Source organism: Panthera tigris, chromosome D4 (assembly GCF_018350195.1).
Source record: "Panthera tigris isolate Pti1 chromosome D4, P.tigris_Pti1_mat1.1, whole genome shotgun sequence".
Taxonomy (NCBI): Eukaryota; Metazoa; Chordata; class Mammalia; order Carnivora; family Felidae; genus Panthera; species Panthera tigris.
The window spans coordinates 68,399,121-68,415,759 of NC_056672.1; the positions used below are offsets into that span (position 1 = coordinate 68,399,121).

The 16,639-nt window shown below is 43.3% G+C and overlaps 1 long non-coding RNA gene across 1 annotated transcript in view; it reads right to left on the reverse strand.

Annotated features, from left to right (window-relative positions):
- The window catches only part of LOC122233202, a 198,973-nt gene that overhangs the window by 31,391 nt on the left and 150,943 nt on the right, over positions 1 to 16,639 (reverse strand). The window contains exon 4 of the long non-coding RNA XR_006210710.1: positions 2,233 to 2,416. This is a non-coding gene — a long non-coding RNA (uncharacterized LOC122233202). The remainder of the gene's footprint in view (positions 1 to 2,232; positions 2,417 to 16,639) is intronic.

Here is a 16,639-nt window from a genome sequence, read left to right on the forward strand (position 1 = left end):
GCATTGCAATTCGGCTTCTCCATCGGCCCAGGCCTGCTCCCCCCACGATCCCAGAGGGCTTGATCCCAAAGACGCTCCCCAGTAAAGTCCTTGCATGGCCATCTCCATCTCAGAGTCTACTTGCTGGGGGTCCCAACCTGTGACAGTGGTAACAAAACAGACATGCTACCTGTTCTCACAGAGCTTCGAAGCTGGCTTTGTCATCAGATCCGCCTTCGTTTCTCCCCAAGGATAAACCAAGAACATCCAGCCCCATTATAGGTGTGCTCACGGTGACACTTGCCATTGGCCCGAGAGCAAAAACCCTTGCCGCCACACCTCTCCCTGCAGTCATAATTAATGCAAGAACAGGGCTGACTTTGCAGCTTACGATCATTCATATTTGTTCCATAATAGAGTGTCCTCTGTGTCCCAGGTCCCTGCACTGGTGCCAGGGACAAAGATACATAAGGTGTAGCTCTTGACTTTTAAGACCATCTGCTGGACGGGAAGATGGACAAGTAACCAGACAGTTGGGGACATACAAGGGATAAGGGCCCCAGTGAAGTCGGCAGATGCTGTGGGAGCTCAGAGGATGTGGTGATGGCCTACCTAGGGTAGGGTAGGGTTCCCAGAGGGTGCCAAGGAAGGGTTCCCAGAAAAACAGAAGGAGGGGAGCAGGGTGAGGGTGGTGTTGATGAGATAAAGAAGGAGAAATAAATTTCAGATTGAAGAAATGTGTCATAAAAGCACAACTAGGTAGGGGTGGGTGAACAAGCACATTCGTGCCCGTTATTCATTGAGCTCCACCACATCTGAATGAGGCTGTCTGTAGGGATCCTTATCCCTACTTTATAGACAGAGAAACTGAGGCCTGGAAGGATAACAAGCTTACACGCAGCCGCTGGACTTGAACCTCAGTCTTCCGACACCAAATCAATGGCTCTGTTTATTACCCCGCCCAGCAAACACTGGGTCTTTTTTGCAGTGGCCAGCATTGTGCCCAAAGAGGATTAAAAGGCATATAATATCAAGGCTCAACTCCTGATGTGCTTGCATATAGCATCAAAAAAAACCCAAACCACGATAAGGTCATGGGACATATTCTGGAATAAAGGTTCATGCAAATGCCCTGGGATCATGGCAGAGGTAGGCCCCAGAGAACAGTGCTTAGCCCTGTTTAATATTTGGTACCAGTGATTTGGACAAAGACATATAAAGTCCGCTTATCACATCTGTGGCTGACACGCAGCTGGGAGGGATAGAAAAAAATGATTGATGACAAAATCAAACTTCTAAATGATCTCAGTTGGCTGGAACGATGAGCCAAATCCAGTGAGATGAAGTGCAGCAGGGGTCCATGTGAGGGCCAGCATTTCCCTTCGAACAATCAATTGTGAGAGAACAGAAGGGAGCCCGGCCCAGCCCCCGGCCATAAGGGAGAGATCTAGGGACTTCCCCAGGTCTCAAATCGAACTTACACCAAGTATTTAAATTAAAAGTGTAACAAGCTAGCACACCCTTAGTCTGTGTGAAGATTATGGTCAGAGCTGTGGCTCACATTTAATGGGACATTTCCTGAATCACTTTGGAGGTGGCCTGATTGGGGAACAGCATCTTCAGATGGAGAAGGAAGCTACTTTTGTATTTCTTCATCTGAGCAATTCTCAATTCTCCCTGTGCACCTGCCATACAGCCGGTCCTGGACAACATGGAATGTTGGTCTAGGATACATTGGGATCTGGCAGAAGGACTTGCACTTACATTCTGCCATTCATCTGTTGTGTGACTCTGGGAAAGTCATAGAAGCTTGTTAGGCTTCGATGTCCTTATAGAATGGGCACATTCATCTCAATTTCATAGGGTCTTGTGAGTAATGAATGAGGTCATGTATGTAGAACGCTAGACACAGGGCTTAGCCTGAAGGTGGTATTAAATAGCACATACTATTTACTATCCAGATAGATCCAGAGACATCTACAATAGGCAATAGGACCCCAGGTCCCTTAGACTTAGGTTTAGGGTGAGGCCTTTAGTCTTCAGATAAGTTTCAGGAAAAGATGATTTTTCTTTCGGTAATTATGCCTTTCTGCTCTGGGTGTGTGTGTGTGCGTGCGTGCGTACATGCGTGTGTGTGTGTGTGTGTGTGTGTGTTCAAGTGCAATAAAGTTCAAGATTGTGGAAGGATCCAGCTTTGGAATCCCTGGGGCATTTAACACATTTAACACATGAGAGAGGCAGTCATTCACTTACCAGAATGGCGCTCCACGGCGGGCACAGTGCCTCAGGCATGAGAACATATCTGAATAAGGGTAAAAGTCAGAGCTATATTGGCAGTCAGGGAGATGTGGGCCTGATTTCCATAATTCTGACTGGAGCATCCTCAATCCACTTTGATTCAAGTTGATCTCTGGGCCCTGGACCCCAGCTTCCTCATCTGAAAAGTAAGAGGATTGGACTAGATTAGTGGTTTCAGATATGCACGTCTGGAAAAGTGCTGTCTGTGTCGAAGTCAAGTCCATGGCACTCCACTCAGATACATTCCAATGGCTCCACGTTAGGCTACAGATAAAGTGCTCCTAACTGTGGGTAGCCAGGCAGAAAACAAAAACAAAAACGAAAACAGCCTGGCAGGTCCTTCCCTGCCAGCCTCAGCAGTCAGACTCCTGGGCCACCGTCATGAGTTTTGTTCCCTGCTCTGGGGGAAGAAAAGAGAAGTTGCGGAAAATATGGTAAGCGGAGTTGCTCACACATTTCTCTGAGTGTGCTCAGGATATTACAAATTGAATGAAGTAGCGAGAATGTATGCTTTCCATCAATAAACCTCTTGGCGATTTTATTTTTGATGACAGTATTAATAATGAAGTGACAAAAAGGGCTGGGGAGACTCAAGTTCACTTTGTATTGCAGTGTAGCCCATATATACTTACCTTGATTGACAACTTGTGTCAAGAAAAATATTATCTGCAGCATAGATAATTAAATGCAACTTTACATTGTATTTTTATTTTAAAGTTTTAAAAAATGTCCTTTAAAATGAAAGTGTTAGATGGCCAACTGTCCTTTCCTGGAAAAGATGGTTTTTCTTTCCAAGATTATGCCTTTCTCTTTTGAGGGGGTAGGGTGTTAAAACTATCATCCTTTTATGAAATGATGTCACAACTGATGGGAGATGTTTTATTTTTATTTTAAATTAGTTTTAATTGAATTACTTGGAAGAATAAAAGGTTAATAACCTCATGATGATTTCCCTCTTAAAAAAAAATATTTCCCTGTCCCTGAAATACCAAAAAAAAAAAAAAGCCTGAAAACAATTTTAGAAAGAATTTATGCATTATATTCCTAAAGAAAGGGGGTATATTTAAAACTATTAAATAAAATACATGATTGTGATGGTTAATTTTGTGTCAACTTGCCTGGGCCACAGGGTGCCCAGATATTTGGTTGAACACTATTCTAGGTGTTTGGGGGATGAAATTAACATTTAAATCAGTAGACTGAATAAAGCAAATTGCCTGCCTTCCATGATAGGGGTGGGCCTCATTCAATCAATTGAAGGCCCACCTGCATAGAAAAAAGAATGTTGGCCATCCCCAGAGTAAGGAGAATTTTTCCCACCTGACTACTTTCAAACTTGGATATTGGCTTTTTTGCTGACTTTGGACTTGAACTAAAGCATTAGCTCTTCCTGGGTCTTGAGACTACCTGCCTTCAGACTAGAACGAACCATCAGCTTTCCTGGTTTTCAGGACTTTGGACTGAGACTAGAACTAAACCATCAGCCACCCCTGGTTTTCCAGCTTGCTGACTCACCCTGCTTGATCCTGGGACTTGTCAATCTCCATAATCATTACATGAGCCAATTCCATATATACACACAATAATATATACATTTATACATTTATAATATATGCATTTACACACACACACACACACACACACACACGCGCGCGCGCGCGCGATTTATCCCTAACTCCCAAACCCAGTGTATTTAGAATCAACCAGGCTTCATTTCTTTTAATATAAGGCTTAAAAACATCACCAGAGGTCCCTAAATAGCTCATGTTAAATAAAAATAGCAACTGTTCTCTGAATCTACTTCCTTGGGATCTTTTGCCTCCTTCATTTAACCTCTCTGTTCTTTCTAACTAGAATGACCTCTTTCCCATTCCATCTTTCTATGTCAAAATCTTAAATGTTCTGGAAGGCCAATTTCGAATATCATTGCCAAAGGAAGCCTCTGTCCAGTCCGGCCTCCCCTAACTGCATGTGATCTGTAAGTCCATAGAGACATGAGCATCACTTCCTAGCATCACAGTCTGCTTTACTGTGTGCTTATCTGCATATTTCCCTTTCTTCCCTTCCCATTGATCAGACAGATGCACGAGAGCAAGAGCTAATGTCTTTCTCTTATTAGCACAGCTAATAAATATACGATGAGTTGAACGGAATTAAAGAGTTCTCCCTAGTTCATCCAACCCACATAGAATGCCTGGGCTATAAATTTGAACAGGAAATTTCAACACATCAAATGTCATCTCCTACTTGCTATTTCCCTACTTTGGACTCAGCACAAGCCTGAAATGGCCCTGTAGGAATTAGTTGTCTTTGTCTGGAGTCCTGAAAAGACCTGAGGTGTGAGTAGGAAGAAAAAAAAATAAAAGTTTTCAAATCTGAAAAACAGTAAGAAGTGTTGGGATGGGTTTTTCTGAGGTTTATGAGGAAGACGTGTTCACCACCACTTTATTTACTCAGGAAGCTCCTTCTTTCTGTAAGACAACCCTCAGTGGACATTCAGAACCTAGGGGCTACTCAAGGCGGTGGCCCTGGCAACCCACTAATTATAGACAGATATGCATACAGCTTAGCTTGGCATTCAAGGCTCTTTGTAGTCTCACCCTAACCCACAGTTACAATCTTTATTCCTCTTCCCCTTCGGCTTACCAACTTCAGCTCAGTGCAGCCAAACCAACATCTACCATATCCTGCACTGTGTCAGGAGAACAGAAAGGCTTTGGGGATAACAGGATGGAGAAGGTCCAGGCCATATCTTCAAGAAATCAACATTAGGTGTTTCTCAAGAAGGAATGATGTTAACCAAACGGGAAAGGGGGAAAGCAGATGCTGTTAGGACTCAGTCACAGTGCAGAACACAGTGACTCCAGACAGAACTGGACCTGATTGTCCTAAGTCCTATAGACGCCAAGTGTCATGCTTTTAAAAATAGATTTATATTTACTTTCTAGGGATTATAATAACTTTTTAAAAATTATGTCTTTTTGTTTTATAGTAACCTTGGTCAAATTATTTCATATTTTCAAGCCACATTTATTCAACTTCACGATGAATGTTAATAAACATAGTAGCTTCTCAAAAAGTGTTTTATCAATAGTGGGTGAGAGTGCTCCAAAATTACCAAACATTATTTCATTTCCACCAGCTTGTGTACACATGGGGTAAAGCAGTGTTTGATAGGCCGTATTCCTACCGAGGGAAAAGGAGGCATGCATAAGAACCAAGACCTCCTCCAAGTCACATTCATGAATTGCTTGGTGACCCCACATGGATCACTTTGTCTTTCTATCTGTCCCTCATGCCTGATTTAGAAGACAAGCGATATTGTCTCTGCCTTATATCTACCTCCTCCAAAGACAGAGAAGATGATTTAGAGTCCAGGAGAAAGTGAGTACCTTTGGGAAAATGGAAGGCAAGATTTTTTTGTCATTCTCTATCTCTCATTCCTTTTGTTATTGTTATTCTTTGCCAAGGCCAGTTTTTCATGATGTGTTTTTGTTTTTTAAGGCTGGTAAGACCTCCAGCTTGGGAAACGAAAGTACGTAACTGTTAGGATGACCTGCTTTAGATTTCAAACTTGGAGAAGCTTGACAAATACGTTGAGGACAAAAGATGTGTGTCTACCTTAGAAGTAAGGACAGCACTGGCAGACAGCTGTCGTGGAAAAGACCCTGGGGTCAGGACACCTGGGTTTGAATTCCTGTGCTGCTTTTCATTAGCTATTTGACAGTGTGCAGATTAATTCACCACTCTGGTTCTTACTTTTTGTACCTAAAATAATATTTTGTCTATCTATCTATCTATCTATCATCTATCTATCTATCTATCTATCTATCTATCTATCTATCTATCTTATAAGGTTTCACATCCACATCAGCTCTCAGTGTACCTGCTCTTGTAGTTCATGCTCTTGGAAGATGACATTATGTTGAACGCTTTACTAAAGCTCTATACATCTTTGAGGCCCCGTGGAGAAACATCTCTATCTTTTCTGCCATCACTCACTCCCATGGTGATCTAGTGTTTCATGGTCTCAAATACCGTCTACATGTTTGTGATTCTCATCTACCTGGATACTCTGCACCTCCCCCTGAAAGTCTAGCAAGCCTCTCAAACTTAACCTGCTTCATCTAGAATTATCCCCATCTCTGCACGTGGCCGCTTCTTCCAGTTGTTTACCCTCAGAACCTTGGAATCTCTCTTGACTCTTCTCTCTGAAATCCACATTCAAGCTATCAGCAAATCCCGGGGGCTCTCTTTATTTTCATAATACATTCCAGAACCCCACCACTTCTAATCACCTCTCCTGTTATCATTCTGGTCCAAGACACCATTTGCCTTCACCAGGATTCTTGCAACAGTCCCCTGACTAGTCTCTGCTTCTGTACTTGCAAAAATAGAAACTCTTCTCAACGTGACAGCCAGTGCCATCCTACCTAAGAACAACTAACTAATGTCCAATCTTGTCACTCTTCTGTCCAAAACCTTGCCAAGATGCTCCACTTGTACAGAGTCAAGCCAAAGTTTTACCATAGCCCCCCATGCCTCTCTGACTTCTGGCTCCTTCCAGTCCAGCTACACTAGTCTCTTTGCTGCCCTGAGTACTCTAGGCTCTCTCCTGCTCAGTGTCTGCACTCCAGTGGTTTTTTCTGCTTTCAGTACTAGCCTCCCAAATAGTTCCATGTCTCACTCTCTCACTTCCTTCAGCTTTTGTTCAAATGTCACCTTCTCAGCAAAGCCTTCCCTGACTACCCCGTTTAAAACTGCACCCCAGTACTGGCCCTCCTGAACCCCTTCCCTATGTTTTTTTTTTGTATCCATAACACTTTTGACCTCCCAACATTCTATGTTTTACTTACAGCTAGAGTGAAAACTCTATGAGAACAGGTCGTTTTGTTTTTTAGTCACTGATTTATTCCTCTGAACCATGCCTGGCCCCTCATAGGTACTTAATAAATATTTGTTGAATGACTGAACAGTGTATTCTATCCTGTAAATAAAGGTAAGGAGCATCAGTTCATGTACTCTTTTTTAAGAAAAAAATTTTAAGTTTATTTTTGAGAGAGAGCAAGCATGAGTGGGGGAGGGGCAGAGAGAGAGGGAGAGAGAGAAAATCCCAAGCGGTCTCCGTGCTGTCAGCACAGGGCCCGACGTGGGACTGGAACTCACAAACCGTGAGATCGTGACCTGAGCCGAAACCAAGAGTCTGACACTTAACTGACTGAGCCACCCAGGTGTTCCAGTTCATGTACTCTTAAAAACAACCACTGGGTACATTATCTTCCATTTACAGACTAATGAATGGAAGCTCTGAAGAGATAAAACAGCTTGCTTATGTTTATACAAAGAGTGTGTGCATGGACAGATTAAATCAGGTCTCACAACTTTCAATCCATGCTCTTTCTATTATGTTATAAAGCAGAAAAGATTTGAAAAGCATTCTAAAATTTATGCTTAATTTTTTTTTTTTTAATTTCTGGCCTTACCTCCTTGTGTATAGTTCCTTCAGGCTCCAGCATCTATCAGGATGTTTAGGTAAGAAAGGATTCTGTGCCCCAGCACACATCCTACAGAGATCTGTATGTGTGCTGAGCCTTGGCTCTGTTCCCAGACAGAGTCTTCTCTGTCCCTTCTCAACTGGACCATCAGAGCGTAGAAAACCAGGCTGGGGAGGGCTGGGCTTTCATGCAAACGTTGACAAGTCCCTTGGCTTCATGTCCCAGTGCCCGACACCTCATCCCCCTGTCAGGCAGGCTCCTGTCTCTAGGCTTCTGAAACAACTTTTTCCTTCCTTCACACAGCTTTTGTCTTCCTGCTCTTAGCTTGATGTTGTGTCTGGCCACACAGGCCATGTTGGCTATTTTTACTGACAGCAGCCACCAGCACATATGGTTCCCATTACCGCAAACTGTTACCTTCATTGAAACCAGTTTGCAAATGAGTGGACTGCAGACAACGGGGAGGTCAAGTCCACGTGGCCACTCACAGGGCCCCCAGGATTGGCCTGGACAGGTACGTTGGTCTTCATGAATGTCCTTTAAAACCAAATTGGGTTGGACAAAATGCTGATTAATTACACAGATAGTTTTTTTTCCTTCTCCTTTTCCTCCATGCTCAATTCAGGAGGTTTTCGACAGGGTCAAGTTTCAAAGACAGGCCGCTTTTTATAGAGAGACAAATGCGAGTTTTGTTTCTTTCCATCTTGGGAACTCGCTCCAGGATGATATCTAGATGGGACATGATGCACGTTAACCCCTTGGGGAGTGACAACGACATGCAGCTGTCAGCGCCGAGGACACGAGCAGATGGCGGGATGTGGTGGATCCCGAGCACCTCCTGCCTCCAGAAAGATGGTTAGAGACACCCAGAGCTTCAGACAGCACCTCCTCCGGTGTGTAAAACACCCTCTCACTCACAAAACGTTCTCGAACGCATGATCTCACGGAGTCTTACAGCCTTGCTTCGAGATTGGGTTTTTCATTTCTATCTTAGAGGTGAAGCTTTGAGGAGCTAGATGGCTTTCCAAGGCTCTCTGGCTAGTAAGAAACTTCAGCCTGGAGCTCATGCCCCAACACCACAGTTGCCTGAGTGGCCTGAAACAAAACCAGGCAAAGCTTGTTCAAAGACATAAAGCTAGTAGCTTACAGCAGGGCCTGATGGGGCTTGTTTCATCGAAACTGGAAGTTGGCATTGAGACCCAGGCTCACTATGCCACTATAAAGCTGCTGCCACTCTAGCTGGATGACATCAAATGGATGTAAACAAAGGGCTTCTTCCCACAGGTGTTGTATGTCATCTTATGAAGGGCCAGGAGTTACGGTAATGCCCTGTGCACAAGCCCTCCAGAGCGGTGGGGAGGTGAAAAGGAGAGCTCTGGAGAAGAGACTGAGTCTGGAGGCAGGGGCCAGTCATTATAAGACCCCTTCGACGCTGATAAGCTGTGATTTGAGACCTTCCTACCAGGCCTTCCAAGGTCTTCCAGGCTCCACTCCCCCTTGCCGACCAGGTTCCAGATCCGCTGTGTCCTTTTGGCTTCTCAGACACACACAGCTTTTTCCCAGTTCCAGGTCTTTGAGCATGTTATTCTCTTCACCTGGAACACTCATCCCCTGTTCTTTGCAAGTCCGTTTCCCACATAAATATCCCCATCTCAGAAAGTCCTTCCTTGGCCACTCCACTGGGTTGAATAGTGACCCTTCCCCCTACCCCCAAATATGTGCATATCCCAATACCTAGAAACTGTGAAGCTGACCCTATTTGGAAAAAGGGTCTTTGCAGATTTGATTAAATTCAGGATCTTGGGATGACATCATCCTGTATTTAGGGTGGGCCCTAACTCCGATGACAGGTGTCCTTAGTCCTTATAAGAAGAGGAGAGAATGTGGAGACACACAGAGAGAAGGCGATATGAAGACGAAGGCAGGGACTGGAGTAATGCAGGTCCAAGCCAAGAAATGCTGATAGCCACCAGAAGCTGGATGAAGCAAGGGACGATTACCCTCTGGAGACTCGAGAGTGCAGTCCTGCTGACGCTTCTGTTCTTTTGAAGCCATCAAGTATGTGCTAATTTGCTACAGCAGCCCTACCCGTGGAGTAAGTAAGTTCTGACTTTTCTGGCTTCATGTCACTCCCCAGGTCCCTCCACATTTCACGTCTGCCACGCTCCTCTCCCCACCGTCCCCTCCCTCCTCAGTTCCTTTACACATGCAGCTCGCTCTGCCCAGATGCCGCCAGCCCCTTCTCCACTCGGCAAACCCTAACTAGTTCTTTGAGACTGTGACACAGCCTTCCAATGGAAGCATAGCCTAGTTTCCGTCCCCGTGGCCTATTGGTCCCGTGTCTGCTGTAGCATGTAAAGGAGGGCGTGCGATGCCTGAGCACTTGGCTGGCTTCCCAATAGGCTCCAAGCTCTTTGGGAGGCCAGGGCCAGGCCTCATTCCTGTCTGCAACCCAGCACCCGACACAAGGCCTAGGACTGAGAGTGCACTCCACACAAGGGCGTTAAATAATGACTTTTTGCAGAAAATGGCTATTATAATCCACTTTTTAAAATAGACTTTATTTTTTCGAGAACAGCCTAAATTTACAGAAAAATTAAAAAGATTGTACAGTTTCCGTATATTCTGCACCCCCGTTATTAACATCTCACATTGGTATGGTACATTTGCTTCAATTAATGAACCAAAATTGATGTCTTGATATTAACTATAGTCCATGTTTTGTTCAGATTTCCTTAGCTTTTACCTCATTTGTAGTTTTTGTTGTTCCAGGATCCCATCTAGGGCACCGCATTACATTTAGCAGTTGTGTCTCCTTAGGCTCTTCTTGGCCGTAACAGTTTCAGACTTGGCTTTTGATGACCTTGACAGTTTTGAGGAGTACTGCTCAGGTATCTTATAGAATATACTCTTATTGTAATTAAATGTTTTCTCATGATTAGACTGGGGTGATGTGTTAGTAAGAGGAAAGTCTTACACACGTACAGTGCCACATCACATCATCACAAAATATCAAGGGTACATACTATCAACATGATTTATTACCATTGATACTGACCTTGATTACATCACTGAGGTAGTATCTGAAAGGTTTCTCCATTGTAAAGTTATTTTTTTCCCCCTTTTCCATACTCTGCACCCTGGAAGGAAATCACTACCAGCAGTTGCAATTTGTTTTTTAACCTGTAATTATGCTTTGATTTACTAAGTGGTGCTCTAAATAAGGTCCACCATTGATTAATTGTCACAGCACTCTAAATGGGAAACTGAGGGTCAGAGGAGTTACATTATATTCCCAAGGTCGTACAGCTAGTAGGAATGGAGACAAATTCAGTTAGATCAGACTCCAAATGCCTTTTCTATACTGCTTCCCTAGAGTACTAATCAACTAAATCCTTAGCATGACCTTCCAAGTGTCCTGGGTCTTGCTTTGCAGAGAGTGAAATGGAAACCTGGATTGGGAGCAATAATTTACCATCTATGCTGTCTTTGGAAGCAGTTTAACATGCAGATCCATTCCGTGTACCAACATAAACCTCTTTATTGCCGCTCCTTCCCCCCACCCAGTACCATGAACAAGAGTCATAAACTCATGTCAGCTCTGCCTGGAACGGTGCAAGGATGTCAGACAATGGCTCTGGAAATCTAGCTCAGGTATGTAACACATTCAAAGCTGAGAGAAGTGGAGGGCAGAAAGTGCTTTAGGATTGTTGTCAAGGGTATAGAGAAGATAGGCAGTATTACATCCCAGAAAATCAGTAGTTAAGGGAGTTGGAGGCCCAGAGAGTGGTAGTGACTACCATAGGCTGGATCCATAGGGAGATATTGGCAGAGCTGGTACCAGAAACAGTGTCTTCAGTGTGGCTCAGGACTCTTTTTATTTGAGAAAAGTGGCCTCCAAGAAGCAAAGTCATGGTCGATCATTGTTCACACTCAGCAGGTTCCATTGGTAAGAACAGGGTCTAAGAAATGGGCTTTCCATGACCAGTGAGCTACTGTGTTCAGAGCACTTTGGCACCATTTGGGGAGCCAAACTATCCCTTATGAGCCTCCTTTGGGACATATAACTATCCCTTATGAGCCTCCTCTGTCCTCTGTGAGTAACTCCTTAGCCTCTAGGTTAACCAGGACTAAAAGTGTAGGACCCAGAGTAGAGTATATAAAAAGATTGGAAACACTAAAGAAAAAGGGGGAGACTCAATGATCCAAGATCTGTTATCTTCCCTTCTAACAGGGAAAACATCTTACTTCTCCCTGAGGCCATTTCCAGAGCTTGGATGAGGACCAGTGACAGGATTGCAGGTCCACTGGTCTATATGACCATGAGCAGAAATCAGGTGACACAGATTGGATCCTTTTGTTTTTATAGGGTTTATGGGCTAACAAAATCAAGGGCTACAATTATAAGTCAGGGGCATCCAGAAATGTTCAGAAAAAATTCCTTTTAAGATATTTGTATAATAATAACCTTCATAGTACCAAACACGTGTAGAGAAATTTCTCTCTTATATCATCTCCTGTGTGTCTTCCAATGAATTTGACATGATTGTCTTCATTTCACAGAGGAATAAACTAAACCTTAAAGAAGTTAAGTCTCTTACTTAAGACTATGGAGGTAAAACTGGACTCTAGATTTCAATCCTGATTTTTTGACAATTTGATAGTGATCATCTTGGTCTCTTATTTCTGCTTGTAACACACACCTATTGATTCTAAATATCCCACGATTCAGTCTAAGCCCAGATATTCTAATCAGTAACAACTGAAGAGGCAGTTTCAGCAGATGGATGACATGTTCTATTTCTACAAATTGAATACTAAAAGTAGGAGCAGGAAGCTGAGGGGCTTGGGGGTGGGGGGTGGATTCGAAAGAGATCTGTTGCTCCAGGGAAGGCTGAAGATGCCAGATGCACTAGGGAACTGGCTGAGGAGGAGGCAGAGATGAATATAGTATAAGTAAAGCTACCAAAAGAGCTGCAGTGAGTTTTAAGATGGGGAATGGAGTGGGCAGGGGTTTGATTCATTTCCACTAACCTATGAGTGCCCTGCAGCTAACCTGACACATGTGGATGTCAGACTAGTGCTAGTTGAAAGAAAGAGAGAGAGAGAAAGAAGAGGAAAGGAAGGGAAGGGAAGGGAAGGGAAGGGAAGGGAAGGGAAGGGAAGGGAAAGGAGGGAGGAAGGAGGAAGTAAAGAAAGAAAGGCAACTGAAGAGATAGGATGAAGCAGTCCCTAGTTTACCATCTTGGGACTTTCCTTTCTGGGACATAGTTCAAACAAAGTTTTCTTCAAGTGTAAATATAAAGGCCAATCAATGCAGAAGGAATGTCGAGCAACAATGATAGACAGACACAAAGGGTAACTAGCTCAGTGGGCTAAGAGTGGGTGGGGAACTTCTTTAGATAATGGATCAAATGGATATAGCAAAAAGACAATGACATTGTGACAATAAAGTTTTGGAGACAATGACTGGACAACTGAACATGTCAGTTCAGAGTGTCTTGAAGAGAAAACTCATAAGACTATAGGGATAGATAGAGATAACACACAAAAATGCAAATAATTGTGTAAAAGTCTAAGTTCCAAGTAATAATCTAACTTCAAAGTGAGAAACCTAAGAACAGGGAGGATTGTACAAGGGGTTTACAGGAAGAGGCATTTTACTCCCCCTCCCGGGAGGTTGTGGTGCAGGCGTTGAGTCAAGGAGCACTTGGAAAAGGCTCCCTGTTCACTAAAGGGAAGATGTGGAATACAAGGAAAATGAGGGTGGTTTCCAGATGACAAGCAAATTCCACCAGCCAGTAAATGAAGCCATTCACACTCCCTTTTTCAAGATTCCTTTTTGTTTAAAAACAAACTAAAGTAGCTCTCCTAATATACTGTTTCTGGTTACAGACGTGACAACAGACTCTGCTCACCTTCCCCACTTAGGTCCTTTCTCCCGTGCCTGGGACTCAGGGATGAGGAGGCTGTGGAGGGAAGAGAGCTGAGGTTCTTTGAAGAATACTGAAGGAGAAAAAACTGGTAAGGAAAACTAACTTTCCATGTGCTGGGCACCGTATGTCAGATTTTCACATGGATCATTTCATTTGATCCTTACCACTACTCTGTGACATGGGTGCATATATTTTGGGTGTAGAGTCGAAGAAACTAATGAAGTAATTTATCCAAGCTCACGTAACTCATTACTGATGGAGTGAGGATTCGACTCCAGGTTCTACGTTCGTAATTGCTGTGGTGATCTCAACCCTCTAGTCTTCACTGAATATCAGTGCAATAATGACTGATGTCAGTGAAGCACGTGTCACTTTGGAAATAAAAATCACTCAAACAAGAGATACCTAAAAACAACTGGAGAATACAATGCCTAGCACATTGCCCTACATACAGTAGATTTAAATCAATTACTTCCCTCCCTTTGCTCCATCCCATACACAATGCCCTAATATTAGCACTTCCATTGACAAATGGAGGGGTAGATTTAATGGATGTTGTTTCCTAAGGTTCCCTTAGCGTAGATAGAGGCCAGCGTTCCAGTGTCCATTACACAGACAAACCAGGAGAGCTCTCTGAGACAGGGGTACTGGCCTGGTGTATGTGACCTCAGACCCATGGTGGGGCCCAAGTACAGGCCATCTGCATGCTTCCTTCTTGTTCTGTGTCAGTCTTCCATAGATATATGATTTAGTAAACGGACTAGGAATTTTGCCTCTAAGATGAGTTGCTCTACTACACAGTTCTCATATACACAAGATTACGTACGAGTAAGATTTGAGCACTTATGGGACTCTAGACTTCAGTGTACAGAATGTATCTATGATAAACCACATGAAAAAGGAACTGGTAGTAAAAATGGATAAGGGAGGTAAGCAGCTGGGAGAGCAGAAGTCAAGGTGTTTGCTATTGCTTTACATATAGTAGGTGATGCAAAAAGATATTAGGGACCACAAGGAAAAGAAGCGAATTATAAATGTTCACCATCCTAATTTCTTTCTCTTTTACTCGGCCCATTAAAGGCGATTCTTTCCCAATTCAGCTTCTTCTCTTTTCCCAGTTTATACCATGCACGGAAGTGTTCAGCTGCAGGAAACTGATATTGAAACACAGTGGCTTAAATACTCAGAGGGTGATTTTCTCACATATGTTAAGTCTGGCTTTTGGAATTGGTTCAATGTTTCATCAATGTCAAGACCAGGGTTCATGCAGTTCCTCTGGCCTTTAATTCATTCTCAGCACCTCATAGTCAAAAAATGGCTGCAATAGCTCCAGATATCACAATTTTTTCAAGACAGGGGGAAGGGAAGAGGGACAGCATATACCCCTTTTATCAGAAACTTTAATATTTCTACACAAGCTAAAAGAAATATGAACAGAGATTGACCTATAGTATGATCCACTGTGGCACCATTTATGAAATGAAGTAACTAGAAACAAATTTAATGCCCAAAGAGAAAGGGACTGCTTAGACATGTTATAACATCTTTACAATAAAAAATTAGGCGGACAATAAAATATTTTTAAAGAGTCCTTAGAGATATTGGAAAATGCTCATTTAAATTTTTAAGTGAAAAAAAGCAGGACATGAAGTATATGGTTTCAATTATGTATTTAAAAATAGGTATATAGAAAGAAGATCGAAAAGGACTATTGTAGGGGCACCTGAGTGGCTCAGTTGGTTAAGCATTTGACTTCGGCTAAGGTGGTGATCTCATAGCTTGTGAGTTCGAATTCCACGTCAGGCTCTGGGGTGACAGCTCAGAGCCTGGAGCCTGCTTTGGATGCTGTGTTTCCCTCTCTCTCTCTGCCCCACCCCCACTTGCACTTTCTCTCTCTCTCTCTCTCTCTCTCTCTCTCTCTCAAAAGTAAATAATAAAACATTAAAAAAAAAGAAAAAGAAAAGGACTATTCTGGGATCATCAGAATTGTTCCTTTTCTTTATTTCTCTATTCTTTGCCTCTTCCACATCTTCTCCAACAAACATATTTAATAACCAGGAATTATTTAATTAAAAAAGAGCTCACCCCTACCAGATCTCCACTTTGTCTACTCCTTGATTCCCATTCCTCTCCTGCTAATAAAGGCTCACTCCCGCATCTAATTCTCAACCCTTGACCAATACAGAGAGCTTTGGATTGTCAGCTACTAGGGCAAATCCGATATTCACTCTCTGGGCTGATTTTTGTAGGACTACCATATGTCCCAACTTTTACCTGCTGCACAGGTGTAATTATTAATATACAATTCAACACTTTCCTTTCAGAAATCTCCAGTAAGGATGATAAATTGTATGTTCTCCTTGGATTTTAGGGATGAATAGGGTCTCAAAGCGAGGCTGGGGATACAAATTGACCCATCAAGGCCTTCCAATTTGCTAAGTTTACAATACCCACTAGGTGCCATGGGACATTGAACAAAGCACAGAGCCTTGGAGGGATGGAGATACAGATTCAAATTTGAGCTCCATCTGACAAGCTGCATAGCCTTTGGGTCTCCAAACTTGGGTGTCCTTTCCTACAAACCAACCATTGTAACGCCCATCTCACTGAGCCATGGCCTGGAGTGAGTGAGAGAGTCCACATTAAATGCCAGGGGTCTGGCCTCCTGCCTGGCAGGCAGAAGCCAGCTCTCACCCTCTCTCCTGTCTTAACCAACTCAAGTCAGTAACCTCAAATGAATCCCAAGGATCCCCTAGGCTCTCCTTGGTGCAGACACAATGAGGAGGGGTCCTAGAATCAATGTCAGGGTGATTCAGAGAAGCAGAGTGGTGAATGGCATACTCATATCTGATTTATAGTCATGAACATGCAAGAAAGAATGTGGGGGGATTAGCGACAGGAATTAAAAGGCTTTAAAAGACATGGGTGTCA